Source organism: Amblyomma maculatum, chromosome 4, assembly GCF_055883805.1.
Source record: "Amblyomma maculatum isolate TAMU_Amacu chromosome 4, ASM5588380v1, whole genome shotgun sequence".
Taxonomy (NCBI): domain Eukaryota; kingdom Metazoa; phylum Arthropoda; class Arachnida; order Ixodida; family Ixodidae; genus Amblyomma; species Amblyomma maculatum.
The window spans coordinates 142442091-142464510 of NC_139347.1; the positions used below are offsets into that span (position 1 = coordinate 142442091).

A 22420-nucleotide genomic window follows, 5' to 3' on the forward strand; every position below is an offset into this window, starting at 1 on the left:
AAGGTGATATATATCAGGGTGCTGACGTTTCACAGCTTCACATATATGCTACAGAAAAGCGGGGCAGAATTGCTTTTTCGTAACATGGCACGCGCATGTTTTCAAAGATCGCATGCGAAAATAAACACAAGCAGTCTGAATCGGACTCTTCAGTTTTTGTTCGTTCTCTTTATTCATGTGTTTTATTAGGAAGTCACAATTGTTGCTTCATACATAAATAATTATATTGTGCGGTGTGCTTCCTTTTGTAACTGAAGGAAAGGCAAGAAACAAAAGTGGTGATTGTGCAATTGATTCTTTTTTTTTTTTACAAAGTCTACAATACAGTAAAATTTCAGCAAAAAGGCGCAGCAACAATAAACAAGTAAAAATGTAGAAATGCATCGAAAAAATTTTTAACGAAGGCCGCACATGACACCGCAATTTTAAAATAGCATACAGACCAATTTTTGGAGGTATTTTTTTTTTCTTGTTAATGATGCGCAAGATATTCCTATCTCCACGTGGTTTTTCGCCTAGCACCGCTAAGTAATTTATAATTGATTTTACTTTCTTCATCAGTTTCGGCTTCGGTTTCAGCAGCCGAGCGGTTATTGTACGGTTACAATCAAGTCTAGGTCACGCGCAGGATTACAAAAAAAAGAAAAAGCTTCAACCGCAAACTCATTTAGCGCCTTCATTTGAGCCACTTGCTTCTGTGCTCCAGCCAGTTTTCTCTTTGCTCTTCTTAGAGCGCGAAAAATGTTGCTGCATTCTGGTTGCATGATTGCTTCCTTTTTCTGCGCATCTTGTTCTGTGTAAGCCTCCGCTGGTATTTGCATTAAGCTATCCCCTTCAGAGTCGACGGTCAAGCGACACTTTTCTGCATAAGACATCCCCATGAATGATGTGTGTTTTCCTGAATCAGGTTTCAGGCCACATCTGGAAGAAAGACCCCCCGTGCACTCTGCCTATTTAGCTGTTTTAATCTACGCGCTTGTTTTTTTTTTTTTTTGTTTTGTTTTAATAGACCATGTAGCGTTCGCAGAACTGCATTCAGGAATCGAGCTCCCAAAGTTACCATTCTTTCTATGTGCAAATAGTGGCAAAGTATTTTTCTTTTCGGCTCGATAATGCGCGTATGATACAGCCAGCGGTTGCGAATTTGATTAATTTGGTCCAAGTTGCAGTGATGGAAATTGAGTCAAACGGATGCTCTGTCTGCACGTCTGCTGCGGCGGGCATGAGTTCTCGCTCGGCTCTTCAACTGCTGCCGGCTCCTCGGAAGCATTGTCAAACATCCTTGACGGTCCATGGCTGTCGTCTGCACCAGCCGGGATTACCGGCACTGCGCTTTTGTCGTTTAGCGGCCGGTTGGTCACAGAGGTTCCTCACCTTCCTTTTCGGTGTCTTCGTAGGCAGAAGATAGTTCGGATAATGGTCGAATACCGTTGGCACGGCTTCGGGCTTAAGGTGTGGTCTATCTCTAGCGAGCTCGTTGACGTCACTTTGAACGTTATCTCGATGTAGCTCTCCTCAGAAGGTTTTTCGCAGACAACACACGTTGGAGTCAACTTGCGGTCCTTTCTTTTAATCAGCCGCTTACCCTCCGCAAGCTGCGTCGGGTCCGATGGCACACCGAACATAGAAACCTAGTTCTGATTCGACCGGCACGAAACATGTCTTTTCCTTGCCCTGATGCTTTATTTTTAGCATTTTTAGTCGTTGCAAATTTAATTCCCACTGATGAATGCAAGGAACATAACGAATAAAACAAAAGAAAAGAGTAGACGCGTCAAAAGCGCTTCGAACCGCTCAAGGCACGGCCAGCGCAACTGCGGCAAATCAAGGGCGCGCCGGCGGCCGACGGCGTCGACGGCACATTTCCCTGGCGGCCAAAGTTGGAAGGCATCGCCGGCGCGGCTACCTCCTCCCATTGGGAGACCCCTCCGCACGGCACACTAGCAAGTATATTCTAGGCACTATATTCGGGATGTGCATGTCGTATCTGACGGCAGGGCCCGCTTGCACGAAACAATCTTAAGATTGTCTTTGCTAATTTCAAACATCTTATAGTTGCGCGAAAAAAGACACACACAAGACACGCCTGTCTTGTGTGAAGACACACCTGTCTTGTGTGTGTCGTTTTTCGCGCAACTATAAGATGTCTGAAGTACTGCACCAACTAGGCCGACAACACATCTTACTGTCTTAGTATAGTGCCTAGAATATACTAGAGCTTCAGGAACAGTGATTGCGCCTGCACCAACTTCCGGATGGATACCATTACATTCGAGTATAATATGGTGAATTGTTTCACTGGAGTTTCCACATACAGCACATACGTCATCTCCATTGTTAAATTTCTTTTTGTAGCTGCGTGTTCTAAGGCACCCTGATGTAGCTTCAAAAAGTAGGGCACTGCCTCTGAGTTATCAAAGAAATCTTCCTTTCTGATCTGCATTTTCCACTTTCGGTATAATTCCACACTCTGTTTCTTTTCCATCGAATTTATCCAATTTTTACCTTCTGTGTTTTTCACCTGTTGCTTAATGCTCTTTATTTCTCCGTCCTTGTTACTAACATACTTACTAGTTAGTTTCCTAGTTCTTTTCCTCCATTGTGAGTCAACGCCTTTTAGGTACAGGTATTTAAATACTTTAGCTGCCCATCTGTTACTGTCCAATTTCCTCAGGCGTTCCTCATATAATATTTTACTCTGAAGTTGCCGCACTTCGAAAGATGCCCAGCCCATATCTCCTTGTACCGCCTCATTTGTAGTTTTGCCGTGGGCACCTAGTGCTAATCGTCGAACGGATCTGTGATTTGTTTCTAACGTCGACTGTACCTCTGATTTTAGGCACAAAACCGCATTTCCGAAAGTAAGTCCGGGCACCATTATTAATACCCCTCAAAACCTCATACCTATTGTATCCCCACAATACCTTATGCTTTGGGTTTCCAGTGCTAACCATATTGATACCCCAAGGCTAATAATCCAGCAAAATCAGAAAAGGGAGAAAAAAAAAAATGGGTTAAGACGCTATAAAGAAGGTGAAAAAAAAAACAACAGAAGAATGCAACTTGCTAGTATTTATTTGATGTGTTAGTTTTATGCCATTGAATGGGGTGAGTCCAAAGCTCTCGTACACAGGGATAAGAATGACTCAATAACAGCATATAATGTCATTGTTACGGCAGTCGATATGACAATGTATTTTGAGCTACGGCAAATTTTTCTTGTGCCCTTGCTCCAAGTGTTTCGAACCTTGTTTTTAATGCTGTGATTATGATCAACGGCATATGTAAACAGCTATGTAGATGAAGCTCATTTTGTGATTTGTGATGGCCCGACTGTCTACATAAGCATTTTCAGATGTTGGTCTCGGCCAGTTTTTGTATTGCTGCACCTTGCATATGAGATAAATATTGCCATAACTTGTGTCAACAACTTGTGTTTTCTTGTTTTGTGTATTTGGTGTTTTTTTACATTCATGCGACTCAATCGTGCGTATTAAACCCCATAAACCAGTTACGAAATAACCGTCTCTTGGCACTAGCCTGATTTCTTTTATTCCACAGTTTTTCAGTGGCAAGAAAGCATGCTGTCATCAGTCTCTCCTTCCTCCATCCTTTTGATCGCTATGTGGTTATTTCTTTCCCTGTATCACATAAGGGGGACACTCTCCTATGTATAGATAAATCAGCAACCGTGCGGTACCCGCTTATTGCAACATTCTTAACAAAACATATTCACTGCAGCATAAATGTGGTGCTGTCATTATATCATAGCAGAACAGGCCTCTCGGCACCCCTGCTCCTGACCTGAAGCTCCGGATTCTACACGGCTTACCCCGACGTGAAGCAACTTTGTTGTGCTGCCTGTGGGTTGGTGTTAGTTAGTTCAGGCGTTCAGTCGTGTCCGACTCTTCGTGACCCTATGGACCATGTCACGCCACGCTTTCCGGTCTCTCACTATCTTCTTAACATCACATAGCTTCATCTGCAATGCCTCGAGAATGCCATCTAACCATCGCGTTCGCTGCCTACCCCTTCTCCGGCGACCCTCAACCTTTCCCAACATCAAATCTTTCTCCAGCGACTCCTCTCTTCTCATCAGATGACCAAAGTAGCTGAGCTTTAACTTTAGAATTTGACCCTCCAATGAGCAGTCAGGGTTTATGGTCGACAATATCGACTGATTTCATCTTCTGGCAGTCCAAGGAACTCTTAAGAGTCTTCGCCAGCACCACAATTCAAACGCGTCAATTCTTCGGCGGTTCACAAATTCTCATTCGTTTGTGATAGGTATGGCTAATAGCCCTGCATGTGCAACCTGTGGGTCTGACGAGACTATAGGCCACATTCTTTGCGAGTGGACCACATACAATGCGGAAAAACAGTTTCTCTGCCCTGCACTAAAGTGTCTATATGGACCCCCGCTGACAGAAATCAAGATTATATGCCATTGGCTGCGGCGATCGTCTGTGGTGAAGACCTCCCAGGCACTGCTCTGCTTCATGAAAACCACGGGCCTGATCGGTAGACCGTGATTTTGCTGCGATGCGACGCGATATGGCTGTGATGTGACAGTACTGACTTTATATTTCTGTAACTTTCTTTTACACATCACTCTTATATCCACTTACCCCCTTCCCCCAGTGCAGAGTAGCAAACCGGTTTCTTCTTCGGTTAACCTCCCTGCCTTTCCTCCTCTTCCAACACCCCTGCCTATAGTTACACTCAGAACTTGCCTGTGCAATGAACCTAAACCTGAAGTTGCAAACCAAGATGAGTTGAAAAGCAACATAAAGTACTGCAGTTCATGGTCAAGACTTTTGTAGAGACTCCAATTATAGTTTTATTCAACGGCAAGTATCCGAAGGCTGTTTGCTATGCAGCACGCACGGCGTGGATGTTCTTGATTGCATAAAGCTTCCAAATTTATTAAACTGTCACCACATAGAAACGAAAGAATGCGTCATTCCAAGCATTTAGTCGAGTATCGAGAAAACTGTGATACGTTCATGTTCTCCTTCTTTCCCCTGGCGGTCCGCGAATGGAATGGTTTAGCTGATGAAGTGGTTAATTGCTCATCACTAGATGGGTTTAGTTCACGGCTGGCAATTGTTCCTTGAGTACCCTATATATGTGTAGCCTGACCTCTGTACAAATATAGTGAAACATGTGTCTTCAGCGTGATTGTATTGTATCATATCCTTCTTTTCCATTTCCTGTTCCACACTGCCATATAGAATTATATAAAAGTTAGACAAGTGTGGATTGTCAGTATTCCTGTCATTTGCTGTTTCTATATTATGCCCCAAACCTGCAACAGCCTTCAAAAGGAGGCTAGCAGTATGTATGAAATAAAATAAACCAGTTTAGAAAGCTTGTGCCTTTCCTTGCTTTTTGCACGGAACGCAAGTTCTCAGGCCATACAGGATCTGCAACTGCTATGGAGGGTCGCACGGACAAGCTAGGCGCTGCCCGATCAGTTCATGTTTCATTGTCAGTATATTTTATGTATATACTAAGGGATACCTTTTTTTTTTTTTTCACTGTGGCCAAGGCCAGACAGGAAAGGAAAGAGGACAGGCCACTTGCCTTGTGGAAGGCGAGGGGATGGGTGAAAGGGATAAATTGAAGAGAAAGTGTAAGGTCACTAGGGGTGAGTTGGCTCCTTTTCCAAGGCTAGGGAAGAGTGGCCTATCTTGCCTTTTCTGCCTAGCCTTCGCCACACAGCCATAAGTTGTCTCCGAGTGTAATTGAAGTCGAAAATGACTATTAGTGGGATTTGTTTTTATGCTATGTATGGCGTAATTTTTTTTTCGTAGCCAAACTGAATCTCCCTTTCATGCCTGGCGTCTGCCTATAAACTCGTCGAATTTGCGCCTAATTTAAGCGAAAAACGCACACCCTTCTGCGCAAATTAAGTTTTCAAAATTCGCGGCCATTATCGTCATTATCGTTTTTGTAGCGTCTCGCGCCATCTGTTGTGTATGTACACCAAAAAGAGAAGAAAAAAAAAACATTCAAGATGGCTGCCTCCATGTCTTGCGCTGAGACGCATAAGTGACCGTCTTTTTTTTTTTAAGATTTCTCGTCCTGAATGTTTACCCATAACAAATAACACGTCCCGCATCCAAGGTGCTGCTTTTTCTTGCAGGTAAGGACATAAGACGTCAAAGGGCCGCCGCACGTCCTCGCGACGGCGCGATTGTTCCCGCTATACGAGATGTTGCGCTTTGTTGCGCCGGTTGTTTTGTGCTTTATGAAAGTTATATCTTTGTGCTTAAGTTCAGAAGTGTGCACCTAAGTGCCGAAGAATGGGTGACGCCGTGGCTATGGAGGTTGAATCAGGACAAAAAATGTAGGCTTTTCTCTGGCTGTCCAAACTCTATTCTGATCTGCTCACCGCTGTTTTTGCCCAACTTCCATCGCTTTTAATATAGTTTATTAACCTTTTTTCCTCGCCCAGCACATGGATAAGCACTGCGGCTACGTAGGGCCCATCGCGCGGTATTTGAGGGAACTGCTCTTGATGGCATAGAATGCCACCACGATGGGGAAGATTTCTCCTTTGGCTACTACTCTTGTCTGCACCCCTCGCTCTGTTGATGACATTCGAAACGGCACCGCATTTTCATTTACCGTATGGAATGAAAAACGCAAGCGGTTTATCTACTACCGAGGCACTTTTTTGTGCGACTTTTATGCTTCTGAGTGTTCTTTGCTAGAAGCTCTCCGGCACCGATGCTTGCTGCTTGTGCTAGTGGAACGGTAGAAGTAGTGGCGTTCACAGTTTACATTGCTTGAAAGCAGTTTGTCTAGTGAACACTTCGTAGACTTGCAGCTTGTGTCAGCAATACGGCTATTTAATGCAGCAAAATAGAAAAATATTAATGCCATTGTCATGAGGCGAGCCCAAGCTTTTAAGAATGGAATTATCTAGTGGTTGCATAGCGTTTGACCCAACAGTCAGACAGATGACTCCACAGGCTGAGAATATTTAGTCAGCCATTTCCTTTCCTGTCCTGTGTACGTACTTTCTCTCTATTTTGTAATGTTGGTAATTTCCTACATCTAGAATAAAGCAGCTTGTGCTTTTCCCTGTGAACTATTTAACATCTCCTATTCTAGACCTGCTCAGCACGAGTGCCAATGCTTTTTTGTGAATAGTGCACCAATCAGGCCAGTAGAAGACTTTACTGCCAAATAGTGTCATAAGCTTGAGCTTATTGAAGGCACTGTGCAGCTGAAAAAAGCCATTTAGCAATTGCCATTCCTTGCAACTTTCAGGCTCCAGGGTGTTTCCGAAATGCAAATTTATTGAAGAACCCTGGCTAGTTTTGTTCAAGCTTGGTTGCGGGCTAGAGTGCATCATTTTAAATGATGCACATTAGCTAGCTGGCAAACTTGCACTGCAATAATTTGCACAATGCTAACGAATTAGGAACAGCCCAACAGCTTGAGTAAGCTTGAAGCATGCAATAAAAATGGATTCCTCACTGTTAAGCAAGGTGCGAAACTTTTGATTATCGGTTTTCAGATGGGCATCTTATGCGCAACAGCTGTACAGGAAACATTGATTTCATGTTTGGCGAAAGGAATTTTGGCTTTGTACACATCTTTGAATGAAGCTGAGCATTGGGCTTTTCAAAATGCATAATTTCATTTTTTGCATGTGCAGCTTTGTGGCCAAGCTTTACCTTAGCTTTGGAAACAGGTGCCGGCTTTGTTACTGCAGCCTCCTTGCACACAGTGCAGGTTGTGCACAAATGTTGCTTGTTTGCAAGGCAAAATCTTGTAGAAAATGTTTCTGCACCTGAACTTATGCCTACAGGTACACCAGCTGGGAAAACTTTTCATGCCGTGGATCTGTTTTCAGTCATGTTCACTTGTACCTTGCTGCGGTGGCTCAGTGATAAGAGAGCTTGATTGCTGATCCCAAGGATACAGGTTTACCCTCAGCTGCGGTGGCAGCTGATGGAGGCGAAATGCAAGGCGGCTTTGTACTTTGCGATGTCAGTGCACATAAAAAACCCAGGTGGTCAGAATTTTCTGGAGCTGTCCACTACAGCATCCCTCATAGCCAATAGACATTAAACCCCATAAACCGAACAGCACACTTGTCAACTGTAAACTTCCATGAGGAGAAAACAATCTATGCAGCTCAAAAGCAGGCCCTGTGGCTGCAGACAGTTCACCAAAGTGTACATGCGAAATTAATTGCAAAATAAAGTACAATCCCTTTGTGCGCGTTACATAAGGCATTGCATTCCAAGGCAAGCACAGGTGGTGGAGGAATGGGTGACTAGGTATCAAAAGGCAGTATTTCTGTGCATATCAGCAAAGTATATGGGGTGTTATTTCCAGGCTGTAGGAGGGCCACAATTTTAGCCTCTTGGGAACCTTTATTGTGCACTACTAATACTGCTGCATAACATACGGGCATTTTCACATATTGCCTCTATTGAAGCAGCATCACTTTTCTAAGTAAAAGTGAATATTCTAGTGTCTCATTGCAGGTCTGCAATAATCATTGTAAAAATGTTGAGAATCTTTCAGACGACTGTGTACAAACTTGACTAACTACACATAACTTTCCGCATCCACAAAACCATATGCTGGCTTAGTCCTTTATCTCAGAGCTTCATTTGTCATTGGCAATTGTGCCAGTATTGCTAGTGGCAAGTGGCGCTTGTCCAACCTGCTCTTACATTGCTTGCACTGCCAATGAAAAAGGAATGGATTTGGTAATTACATTGATTGCATTTTCAACTCTACAGAGCCATAGTTATCCATGGAAAAAAAAATGCGCATTTCAGTCTTTAGCACACATTTTTGGCATGACAAAAGTCATTTTATGATAGTTCCACACACAAAGAGTGCTGGTGGCAGTGATGCCTCAACAAAAAAGAGCTCTCTCGTAAAGTAGTTCAGACAGCAGCTTCGTTGACAATCTAGAATTTGTACCTGACAGTTACTCTGACCCCGTTTGCGATGTGCATACACTGGTAAAAAAAAAACAAAACAAAAATAGCGAAGTGACAGCATGCTTTACTAAAGAAGGAAACTTTTTAGAATTAGAATGGTATGAAAAACATTACAACTAAACCTGGCGATGTTAGTATGTTTTTCGGGAGTTAATTTGGCGGTTACAGGGTTAACGTGCAGCTAACTCCATATAGTTAGCATCAATTAAATGCTGTGTATCTTGGGGACCATCATTAACAATGTCATGCATGTGAGCCATCACATGCTTGAGTTCATTAAACATACAAAATATGTAGGCACCTTTTATTCAGATAGCATTTGTACACAAAATCAAAAGCACCATGGCAATGTCAGAAGCAGCTTAGGCATATAAGCACAGCCTATTTTGAACATGACGTGGAACAGGTTCCTTAGCCCTCATATTTTTCAAAGTCGGCTAACAAACAGATGTGCATTTGCAAAAACCTGCATGGTATGCAGATAAGCCATTCCTGCCACTAACAAAATGAGCCACTTCACAGATTTCCACATGGTCCTTCCAGGCTTTGAACTCTGCAAAAAGAAATATTTTCCAAGTTGTCAAAAGTGAGTCTCAAAAAAAGTCAGCAAGAAACACAACTCTTGTAGACTGGAAAATACAAAATACAAAAGTACAGATATTGCCAACACCAGCGGATTGCACAAGTAAACTGCGTATGTTGACATCAATTTTTGGAAGCAGATTTCAGAGGCTAGGCTACACTTCCATGCAGTCAGCCATAACTACTGCTGGATGAATGTCAACATATCCAAAATGAGCTAGATAACTTCTTATCAAGTTGTCCTTTGTGTGCCTTCATAGAGGCTCTGAGTAGGCTCAAACATGGCAAATAGACTTGTCCTCCGCACTCATTGGTTCTTTACGATGCCTGTCACTGGAAAGACCTAAAGCTTTTCCTATTGATTCATTGACGTGAACATCTTCGGTGTAACTCCGCCTGGTTGGGTATTTGAAACAAAAGTTTAAGAAACACTATCACCAACCAAATTTTTTATTAGAACCCGACGTTTCGGGTCCAATTCGGTCCCTTCCTCAGGGGCGACTAAAGTTTGAGGACCGCAGTAGCAGGCACACGTGGCAAAGTCCAATTGTGTAGCAGAGCCAGGGTAGCGTCCCCGGATTCCTGTTCACTGCTGCAGCTGTCAGCCGGATGAACCGAAAAAAAGATGTGACGTCTTTTGAAAGGATTGGTCTCCACATCAAGTATGTTCACCTCGTCAAAGGCGATTTTGTGGTCGGCGCATTCGCAGTGCTCGGCGAGGGGGGTCGCTTTTCGAGTTCAATTGCCGGGCATCATTTTTGTGCTGCAATATGCGCCGACAGAGATTTTTTGTTTCGCCGATATACGAGGCAGAGCACTCAGAGCACGAGATTTTATAAATAACGCCTGGTTATTTTTCTCTGGGAATACGGTCTTTTGGTAGCGGCAGAAAACGGCAGACTGTTGAGGTAGGTTTGTGCAACACACAGACGTGTTTGCGCAGGATGCGTGCAAGCGCCTCACTGGTGCCCGCCATGTATGGGAGCACAATGCGAGGGCGCTTCGTCGTTTCCGTGCTGACCGACCCTCTTGTCCTGCTAGCTCGACGGCGAGAAGCACATTGGAAAAAAGGCGCGTGTATAGCCATTCTTCTTCAGATCGGCTAAGCATATGCCGCTGCCTGCTACTGCGGGCCTCGAACTTTAGTCGCCCCTGAGGAAGGGACCGAGTTGGTCGCGAAATGTTGGGTTCTAATAAATAATTTGGTTGGTGATAGTGTTTCTTAAACTAGTGGTTCATCACACCGATTAACAAGCTAATGGCAGAAGGAGCACAGGTAACTTCTTCAAGAGCCTACATATGCTCTTTGCAACCATGTGTTCTTATTCCATCTTTTACTATCAGCCAAAAAGAACTCAGTACTCTGTTTGACAGCATTATCTGCACACTGGATTCACTTTCAGAGTTTATTCCGTTGCAACAAGGTGCCAATCACGACAAAGGCACTGGTCACCGAACAACAGAATGCCCAGTGCTCAGTTTAAAGGCAACAAGGAAACAGAGGTAAACCTGCCAAATACAATGATCAAGAACAATGTAGAAGCAGTGTTGTGTTGTGGCAATTATTCGAGGTAAATCTCTGTGCATCATCATTGTACAACAAAAAGAGTAAAAGCTGCGTCCAGGTGGCGTAAAGCGTGGAAAAAAAAGCTTTGCGGTATGACCTCCCCCTCAAAGAAGCATCGGCCCAATGCTCTACATTGAATAGAAAGGTAGGCAAAAATAAACATCAAGCAAAATATAAACACAGTGTCCATCAGTTATAATGGGGCTTTAGGAACACAACATACAATTTCTGGATCACCCCTGGGGTGCTGTTAGTAGCATCTGGGGACAATTCCATAGCCCATTTCATCTAGATGAGTGAACTTGATTTGCGGAAACAGCAGCATAAAATTTATAGTTTTCATTAAATCCACGATGGTGATTCAGCATCCAAACCTAGAGTCGGTCTGCTGGCTTGTAATTTTCATTGTCATTGTAGGTTACGTTAGGCATTGGTGCCTTGCTGGCTTTTTATGCGCAGCTGGGTGAGTCGTCGGGCTGTTCTGCACGCTGAAGGTAGGCAGTGACATTGAGGCTGTCCTTTTCCGTTACATGTGGCATCAGCATGACATCGAGCGCTGTATTAAGGCGAAAACCTTTAAAGGGAAACTGCACCGGTTGTAGATTTTGATGAGTTTCAAGGAATCAAATGATTACAGCTTCCAGGTTAAGCATGCAAGATACCTTCGCGCTAGTATTTCAAACAATGGCGCAAATAGCGATTTAAACCGCTTCAGCTATCGAGCTTCTCCTCACCACACAACGACGCGTGGGGGGCACATGATGACATCATTGACGGCACCGGTATGTTTCCCGCATAGAATGGCTAGGTTGGAAGAAGTAAAAACAAGGCTACCAAAATTAAAGGCCCAGAAACATTGTTTGATGGCATCAAAAAAGGCACCGCATGATGTGGGCGAAGGTAACGAAAGGAAAAAATATTACCGTCCGTGATGTCATCATCGAGCTTCTAACAGTCCTTCAGTGCTGTGAGAAGCTCGAATTATAAACGTTGATTACTTCATCAGTTTTAAAGATAGCACACAAACACTTTGCAAGCATTACCGACAGCTTATGGAGAGTCAAATTCTTGAATATCGCAGAATTCTCGAAAAGTGATGCAGCTGCGCTTTAATGGCTCATACTGTCGGCGTTTGTTCGGTCACAATATAGCTTTCAATCAAATTATTTCACCTGAAACCGAAACTAATGTCATCGGAAAGATAAAAATCCTGCATCTACCAGGAATCGAACCTGCATCCATCGCATCGCCAGCCTAAGCTTTAACCAACTGCGCCACGCCCGGGATCGTGAACTGCACATAAATCTTGTCTACAGCGATTTGGTTTGGTTTGGTTTGCGGGGTTTAACATCCCAAACCGACTCAGGCTATGATAGATGCCGTAGTGGAGGACTCCGGAAATTTCGACCACCTGGGGTTCTTTAACATGCACTGACATCGCATAGAACACAGGTGGCCTTGCTTTCGTCTCCACCGAAAAGCGGCCGCCGAAGCCCGGTTACGATTCCGCATTCTTGGGAACAGTAGTCGAGCGCCGTAACCACTGCGCCACCCCGGCGGGCCCTTGTCTATCGTGAGGATGAGTTAAAACACACATAATTCTCCTTGTCTGCATGATGCTGATGCGGCCACTCCCCTTTGTAGCGAGGGATCACCGAGTTCTTCATTAGGCCAATAAATAAAGGAGTAGAAAAAGAACAAAAACTATACCAACTGCTGTGCATTGGTATAAAAGTCCAGAAAAAAGAAAAGAGGAAGGAAAAGAAGGGGGAGTCCTTCAACAATCTTCTCGTTTACGCCACCAGTCAAGGCGGTGCTTTGTCACCTCTACTGCCCTACCCAGGGTGTGCTCTTTGGGTGGTGACATCGACAGCAGACCAAGTGCTGTCGAAGAGTCTCCATCAGTGCTGATGTCGCAGTTGTAGGGGTAGAGGGCCACAGTTTCGGGCATTCGATCACAACATGCTGTATGGTTTTATCGGCTGCGTCGCACTTGGAGCATTTGTGCGCAGAAAACCTCTCCGTGCCTCGCAGAGTAACCCGCCGCCGTCCGCTGTCTCGTGTGTTGTCATAGATGTTCTCATTAGCGATCGTGTGTTTTGTGCTGGAGTCCACTGCCAGTGATGACTTCGCCCGTGCTTCGCTGTGCCATCTCTTCATTTTTGCTTCTCAAACCTGGTTATGGATCTGCTCTCTCCACGCAAGCTGGAATATCTCCAACAGGCCGGCTTGTGGAATTCCGTACTCCTCTGCCAACTTTCGCGTTCAAAGCATCCATCTGGTGTTGGAGCACTTGAGTACGATGTACTTGTATACCTCGCTGGACCATCTATGGCAAAGTGCTCAGCCGGCGCTGCAAGGCAAGCTTGGCGGTTGTCTCACATGCGCCGATAGTAGCGCTGACAATGACGCTGCAATTAGTGATAATGACAATGACGGCATTAGCAATGATAACGGTGCATTTAGCTGATAATGATAATGAGAGCAAACGGATGCACCGTGTGCACCAGCAACGCTCAGCCTTTCGCACTTCTGCAGTGTAGATTCCACAGTGCTCTCGGAATTTTCGGGCTCCCTGCCATACACAAGGTGGAATGGAGTTGACCTGCTTCTCCGCTCCTAGCCGGCAGCAACAGCGCGGCGGGCTACTGTGCTGACATTAAAGCGAGAAACTAGTAACATCGGCTTAACTTTCAGGCCGACTGACTGCTAATGCATGCAAGGAGGACAATGCCACGGACAACGAGAAGTGGGTTTTTTACACGACGGATATTATGATGTGCTTCTCGCTTTCTACAACGATAATTAGTCTGAAGAAGCCTTTGGCCCTTTGCTTCGGCGTTGCGAGTCAGGTAGTCAGTTGCTATTATTATCCACTTGTTGCTAGATGACAATGTCGGAAAATGACCTAGTAAGTCCATGCCGATCTGTTGGAATGGCCTCGCAAGTGATTGGTATGGTTGTATATCCTGTAGTCTTGTTAGCAGTGTTCGGTGGCGTTAGCAGTCGCAGCAACTCCTGACATTGTGCGTGACATTAGCAGATAGACGAGACCAATATGGGCCCATATTATTTAACCTGAATGCGACTGAGAGTAAAATAAAGTTTAGACGCCCAGCTGTGGGCTCATCATGAGGGGCCTGTAGGATTTCATCGAGAAGGCCCACAGGGACAAGTAAGTAGGCGGTAAGGGTGCGAACGTCATTATAAAGCGCAATGGAGGCTAGTCCACGTTTGAACACTCTAAGCGGCAAGGATGACTTTCCTTCAAGGTAGTCGAAGTCTGAGTGCTGAAGTTGCGTGAAGTAGGCCCCAAAATAGCATCGTTATTGTCTTCTTCCAGCACTTTGGACAGGGGCTCGTGAAAAGCAGTACCATGTGTGGGTGGCCAAAATAGGTTTTTAGAGCAGCTCTTGAAGCAAGCAAATATGCTTTTTGGAGCAGCTAAATGGAGCAGAAAGCAGAACAGACGTTCTGAAACAGCTATGGAGCAGAAATGTTAATGTTTTATAGCAGAAATATCGGCTTTTTGAAGAAACTTCAGAGCATATGGTCAATGTAAATCTCCAATAAGTCGTAAAGGCCTTTCTACCCTTCTTGGCAGCAGAAATTGTGCTGCTTACAAACAGGCCCGCTGTGTTCTGAAGATGTTTTACTGCGGACTGACTGTAACCAACATGTGACCAGCGTGCAGTTTAAAGGCCCATTCACGATTGAGGATTGCAAAGGGTGTGCGATTAAGGAACCGCTCAGATTGACCGATGTTCACACTTGCAAAGGCAAACCGTGGGTCGCTTTCCCAAATTGGCCTCGTTCAGAACGAGACTTGTCGACCTTGACTGCTCACTAAAACAGAAGCCGGATGTAAACCGAACTTCGATTCATATCAACTGTGTTGCTGATTGGTTACCGATTTAAGACCAGAAAGGAAACGTTGGACATGTGCCTTTTTATATATGGGAGCGCTTGTTGCTAAACAAGCTAACTCTCAAAACATAAGAATAATGTGCTTCAGATTGTATGCTTAAATAATACAGCATGAGCACATCTATTTTGGCCTTCTCGACAATCTCTAGACGAAGCCCAAAACAAGTCCAAGGATCGCTAAGGTTGCACACTATATAGTGCCAAAGTAAAAAAAATATGCGAATGAAATATTTTTGCTGAAGAAAGAAAAAGGCTCTCAGTGACCACAATTCACGGCATGCATGCAAGAGTGCCGCAGTCACCATGAATAGCAGAAAACATGGGGGTGATATCGTGTGAGGTCAGCGCTCAAGGTTGCCAAACCATAAAGCTGCTTTCGCTATTAATAATAAAAATCCATTTTAAACTTATCTACTGCACTGAAATCTCAAATTTCGAGGATTTATAATTAACGTGAATGGAGTGAAATGCAATATCACTTTATGCTCAAATTTTAGCTGTCATGACCCCTTTAAGTCAATATAAATAGTTCAAGCATATGGTACCAACATAAGAAACACTACAGAATTATATGAAAATGTTACTGAACTACGAGCATGTGAATGAATTAAGCTGCTAAATTTGAAAATACACAAGATGCGGGCAGAGTCATTAAATAGAGCCCTAGAACATAATTTTTTCCATCTCCTCACCTTCAGGTGCATTATCTGCTCTGATTTAGAGCTCTGCTCTTAGTTTAGTGACTTCACATAAAAACAGAACCTCATCTGGACGTAGAACTTCTCTATGCGAAGAGAAATTTTTCTGTCATGGGCAGAATATCCAGGCTCGGGAACCTCTGGGCTTTTCAAAAACATCGCAAAATTATGAATGCTGCTTATGAATTTTGAATTATGAATTTTCCAGCGTGTTTACGAGCTTTGCAAGCTCTGCAGACGTATAAAGAAGACCTCGGTGGTCAAAATTTGAGATGAATTCGTTTTCTTTTTTTTTTTGCACACATAATTTGCTCAAAATTAGATACATAATAAGTACTGCATTTTGATTTGTGCCTGAAATTTCGAGCCACATATCTTGCAATATACCGGGTGCGCGAGGCATTTGAGGATGCAATGTTGGCTTCAGGCAGAGAATATCTCCAGCAAATATATATATATTTTCACCAAACTTTAGGATATTTCTCTTACTGTTTATTTTCACATTACTAAATGAATGCGCCACTTGCAGCAATAACCAATTCAATTCTGCTTCGGAAATGGCTGCATGCACGGATCAAGTGGTTCTTAGAGGTACTGCCCATTGAGTTCGCAGTGGCGACCTTCAGAGTTTTTTGTATTATGTGGCCTTTTGTCGGCTTCTCTCTCAATGACGCCGAGTGGATTCAAATCTGGACAACTAGGAGGCCACAAGTTGGGAGTGATGTGGTTATTGGAAGTTGTTGGCCAGCCACTCGTGGGTGACGCAGGTGGTGTGGGCGAGAGCCGAATGTTGCTGAAAGACAACAAGGTTTTCCTTTCGAAACAGTATCAGTCCAGGGCTTCACAACGGTGGCAAGCACCTCTGCGTACTCGGCAGCATTAACGCGGAGTCCTTCTGCAAAACAGTGTGGCAGCATGACTTCACCCTTGTTGCTGACGGCTGCTGACACCATCAAAGACAGAAATTTTGTGTGCAATGCTGTCGGCACCTCATTAGCGCTTCCGTAAAGCCATCTTTCAATATGGCAATTAGCTTTTAGTCTTGATCGAAGTTCTTTTCATCTGAAAAAAAAAAAAAGCATTCCAGGCTCTTCAGCTTGCCTAGGAAGCGCTCGGACCAGAGCAGACGATTCTCCCGAGCTTTACGAGAAAAGAATTGTGCCCTCCTCATGACACAGAAATGGTACCTCACGTCCTCGTGCACAGCAAGCCTGACAGCTGACTCTGCGACATCGAGCTCCTTTGCAATGGCCCGCATTGACTTCTCTGGGTTGTCACTCACAATAACTTGCAGCCTCTGAAGAAAATCAGGTGTTCTGACGACGTCTGACCGCTGACTGTGCTTTTTACTTTTCGCCACAGATGCCACGTCACCGTCACTGCACATCAGTTCTGTTCGCACCTTGTTAACGAAAGACTTTGCTACATTCAGAAAGTTGGCAATTTCCAAGTCACTGTGGCGCGCGGCCAGTGCGATGAGGACTGCATGGCGTTTCATTTCCTGCGTCAACTTGTACACTTCCATTATTCAACAAACTGCGCAGTATAAATGATAAGGGGTCAACCAACAAGAAGCCGCATGCCTAGATACAGGGTGTTGCACAATTAGACCCGCGCTGTAGAATGCTTCTCCCAGCTAAACCGCGGAATCCTTGCAGTTCAGATTTCGCACAGAAATCGCATTTTGTCGCTAGTATTTTTTAATACTAAATTTGTTTAGGGTACTTGCCTGATTTGATCAGAAGAAGTAAAATATTCCCATCGCCTGCGGCGACGGCGACGCCAGACAAACCGCTGCGCCAGCGATGGGACTGGTGGCGCCACCTCATGCTGCTTACAACAACTTTGTAGCAGGAAAAGAGGGGGCGAACGTTTCTGGCAGAAGGTTTGAGCTGTAAGCAGAATGAGGTGGCGCCACCAGTCCCATCGCTGGGGCAGCGGTTCGTCTGGTGATGAATGCTTTTGCTGGCTGTTAATAGTGTCACCGATGTCTCATATCTATGATAAGCATAGGAGCTTGCCAAACTATCTCTTAATATTTCTATTTCTCTATTTTCTGCTGTCCCAGCGTGCATGCACAGACCTTACTGGCACATCAGTTTGCCATCTGCAGGGCAGCGATGCTAGAGTACACCACATAAGGTGTAGACACCCAAGGAAGCATTGAACGAAATACAATAGTGAAGGAAACGAAATAAATTGAGCAAAACAGGCCCTGTGTACCCCTTTTTTCTTTTAACTTTCTGCCACAATGCATTATTCACCCCTTGCTGCTATTCAAAAAAGACCATCTGTAGCAGTCCTTACTCGTCACTCGTGATGGTAGCTCGGCAATGTCAGTGGCCGCATCCATAGCTTCGCTTTCGCTAGCTACAAACTTTGCTGCCACGTCGGCGCTCGTACATTCTATCCTGTTAGTCAAGTGACCTCAACTCTAAAAAGCACCGCATGCTCTGTGGGTGCCAAGGTCAAGATTCACTGCGAGAACTTTGCAGTCCAGCTCAGGATCTATGCCTGGTGCAAACAAATAAACGGCTTTGACGAACTGTAGCTTTAATTTCAGCTGCTGCTAGATTGCACTGCTCGCTATGCATCAAGAATCATGGAGTCTATGTTTACACCATCGTTTGCGTCATTTTCCCAAGTCTAAATCCCTTGGAAGGAAAACAGACCTCTTCAACTTCAAAATCGAAATATCTCGGCAATAAATGTGTCTTGCTGCCGGACAAGCGACAAAAAAGTCACGACACACTGCACTATTGGATTCTGGCAACAAAAAATATTGTGATGGGTCCCACACTGCAGAAAATCTGGCACCCATGAAAAATTATGGGCATGTATCTGGCAAGTGGCAGGAAGATGACGCAGCACTGCAATGACTGTGCGCCAGGTGACATCACAAGGCCACATGACATGACCAAGTCAGCAGGTGCTGCCACACAGGGTGCTTTTTATGGTATCAAGTTAAAAAGGAAAACAAAGAGAACATCGCTTGGAGCAATTACGCACCACTATTTGTTTCTTGCAGGTGTATCCGTGACAAAGGTTTGTGCATGCAGGGCTACCTGGAATCACTTGAGGCAAATCCTTGAAGCCTTTGTTATGAAATATTAAAAATTGTTGAGGTTCAGCTCTCTTTGAACCAAGTCAAGAGCATTAGCCATCGGCTGGTGCCGCATTTGTAGCTGCCGCTTCAGTCTTGGCTTGATTCCACATTTGGTAAGCTTCTCGGCAATAGGCTGGTCTGGCTTCTCGTTCGATGTCTTGGCAACCTGTCTGGCATAGTTGCAGTCTCTGTCTTTGGCACAAGTGGATTCCTCTACTACACCACACTGCCTCCTTTTGTCATGCCGCCTGGTGAATTCGCCCAACACACTATGCTCGTGGTCTCGACTGCACTTACCCAGAAATGTTTTAAAGCAACGAACAGAATATGGGTGCACAAAACACAGACAACAGAACATGTTGGTGCCGCTGCAAATGAATGAACGAAATAGCTATTAGAAATGACAGCAGTGCCTACTCTGCTGGCAGAAATCTTGAGCAAAAATTTCTCATCAATTGGCCCTAATTGGCTATACAAGGCCACGCGACATTTTCCCATGAAAATAGCAGTGACTGAAATTTTTCATACTTTCACAATCATCTTTTAGCAAATAATGACCTCCTTTTGTTTCGCACTACATGGGCCATAGTGTCAGCAAATAAATTGCAATGCTGTTTGTACAGCACGCGACTGCAGGCAAGGGACACGTCTGGGTGATATTTTTGAGGTAGTCGTGTAAGCCAGATATCACCCAAGTTTCCAGGGCAAAAAAATTATGGCATGTAATTTCTTCCTAACAAAGATTACCAAAGTACTGCCTGCTGAGAACTTATTCTCGGCAAATAATTTCAACAGTTTATGGAGCAGAGCATGAATTCGGGCAGCCCGAAATCCTGGGCCGGGCTGGAAAATTGCCGTTTTTATGGGTCTGGACCTGGCTCGGGCTTGACATGCAGGCCTGGGCTTGTAGCTTGCAGTGGCGGAACCAGGCCAGGCTGGGTAAAGCTGTGTATGGCTTCTTTTGGAGATGGAATTCCAGCACTAAAATCATTCCAGTGGTTTATGAATAAATCACTACTAGTACATATGTTGACAGAGAATGAGCGAAAGCTCATTTGTAAACAGAGTTTAATTAGTGCCACTCGGTGTTTTGTCCAAGTAATTTAGTACGAACATGCCGGGCTGCATTCATTGACAAAAGTGAAAAAAGTTAAAAAGGAAAGGCTCAAAACTCGATAGCGAACTGTACTACAATAGAGGTGTTATGAAGTGCTGTAACCTGTCATGCATGACACAGCCCGTTTGCATAAGCCCGTGCCTACTGAAGTACTCAACACCATCAGCTTAGGATTTCTCAGCAATCAGTGAGCAAAAGGGTAGCTTCTAACCTTTGTGTTACCGCTAACGGCTGGACATTTGAAGCCTCATAACAGCCCCTGGACAAGGACCTTCAATTGACCGCTCGGCAGGCAGCCATCTGTTCATAAAAATTCTGACTGTCTGCTTTGCCCCCCCCCCCCCCCCCCAAAGAATGTCTCTACGCTACAATAAATGCTGTAGGATAAGAGCTTATTGCTTTAAAAATTTTTACATATCCGATAACATATACATGCACAATGAACAGACACTACCGCTTTTCGTCTCCACAGAGATGTGGCCATGTGGCTGTGATTTCTTCAATGAATATGTAAATTTTGTTTTTTTTTTTCTGCCCTTGCCCACTTATGTTCCTGGGGCAAAGTTGCCAGGGGCAGTCTTTTTGTAGGTGATAAGCAAAGAACTTGCACCAAGAGCCAATTGCTCATAAGGAGTCATAGTTAAAATGCCCGTAATCCATACCTTTTTAATGTACATTGTGCTAGATAGCTTTACATAAAATGTCTTGTCAAAATATTCTTCACCATGCCTTTGCTTTCGTCGGTGCTTTAACTGTACCCTTCTCTACCAAGAATATTTTGCAAGGTTTGTCTCTTATCTTGATTTATTGTTATGTGCTAGTTAAGCAATACATTGTTAAGGCGTCTGCTCAGACTTACTTTGCAGGTTTGGCACGGGCCCTGTCGTGGAAGCGCAGGCCGGGTCCGGGCCATGTAATTATTGCTGATGGGCTTGGAACCATGGGCCCGGGATGGGGTCTTCAAACGTGGGTCAGGGAAGGGGCTGGAAAATCCAACCCGTGCAAGGCTCTAGTAAGGAGTGTAAGAAACTAAAGGTACAGGAAAAAAAAATCACACACACATAAGGGGAGTTCAGTAGCGAGTTCATTACTTCGAAGCACCGCTACGTGGTCTCCGTGCTACAATGGAGTTGTCTAAACGGTATTTACGTTATCATTTCTGTTGCCTCAACAGAGCTTATCCTTTTGTCGTACCCGACGCAAACTAGGTAAAATTTCATCAAGGGTACGCAGAATACCATCCATATAGCTGCCGCTTTTGGCTGTAAAAGGTTCAGTGCTAGTTTCGAGCTTTTGGTGCTCAATATGTATCACTAGTTTCAAGCTTGTGATGCTCGAGCGATATCATAGGCAAGTACTTCACCCGGATGTGATCAAAACAAACAGCATATGGAGAATCGGGGCAAAGAACGAAAAAGGCATAAAATGAGCTTCGTCGCCCTAAGCAGCTAATCACTGACTAGTGCCGTGAGTATCTGGTTGATAGAAGACAAAGCATCAAGCGCCAGACAGCAGCATCATAAGACAGTGCAGTGCTCGTCTTCAACCGTGCTAAATTGGCGCGTGCTGTAAGTGCATACCTTTGCACAAATCCTGCAGTATGTGACAAATAAGAACGGTAAGCGGACATCATATAACCACGAACATTGCACGCAAAAGGGGCAGCTAAAATTTGAACATGGCGGCACCTTCATTGGCATGCTTTGTCCACAGCTAAACAAATCTTTTCACAGACCGGGCACTAACCTTTCTGTACCGAAGCCGCAGCAGATGTGCCAGGGTTGTTCATGGCGCGCACACCAGTCAGTTCGATCGCACCCGTCCGTGCAACAGGCGTTTACTACAACAAAAGTCACGGCACCAAACCGCCGCCGCGGCACGGGCGGCACCCCCAAGCAGGGTGGGTGGCGGGTGATGAGCGGTGGCCCGCCGGCACACCGTGCCCCGAACTAGGGACAATCCGACCTAGGGATTGCTAGGGATTCATGGCGGTTGTCCAGCAAAAATCCAGGCAACACTGGCATTATTCATGGCGTGACAAGATGTGACATGTGGATGCTGCTCCAGGACACTCCATTTAAGACGATAGAAGAGGCAATTGAAGCGGCGCTTTTCGCGTGTACACGATGCACTAGGATGGATGTTATGGAGAGTGAATTTGCCATCCAACTGAAACAGCTGAGAGAGGAATTGGTTTTGCGGCTGCAGAACTTGGAGGTAAGGGTGGTGGAGAATTCAGGCAAGGTGAAAGGGCCTGGGATTGAGAACTTACAGCAGCAACTTGAGCAAGAGACGGGAAGGCGCAGAGAATTGGAAGTGCAGGTGCTCGAGTTGCAAAGAACACTGAACATGATGCAGAGCAGGATAGAAAGGTTGGAGGAGCAGGCAAAGCCCGGGATACCTACTCTTGAGCCAGGAGAGGTCCAGGAGGTCGGCGCAGATGAA

At 44.8% G+C, this 22420-nt stretch overlaps 1 long non-coding RNA gene across 2 annotated transcripts; it reads right to left on the minus strand.

Moving 5' to 3' along the window:
• Positions 1–9285: 9285 nt before the first annotated feature.
• On the minus strand, positions 9286–21810 carry LOC146193227 (uncharacterized). Of its 2 annotated transcripts, none has more exons than XR_014706415.1 (3): positions 21722–21810; positions 20835–20958; positions 9286–9531 (listed from the first exon to the last, which is right to left on the minus strand). It is a non-coding gene; the product is annotated as an uncharacterized LOC146193227 (long non-coding RNA). The 2 variants fall into 2 exon arrangements; XR_014706416.1 differs by having other exon boundaries at positions 20835–21004; positions 21722–21804.
• Positions 21811–22420: the final 610 nt, after the last annotated feature.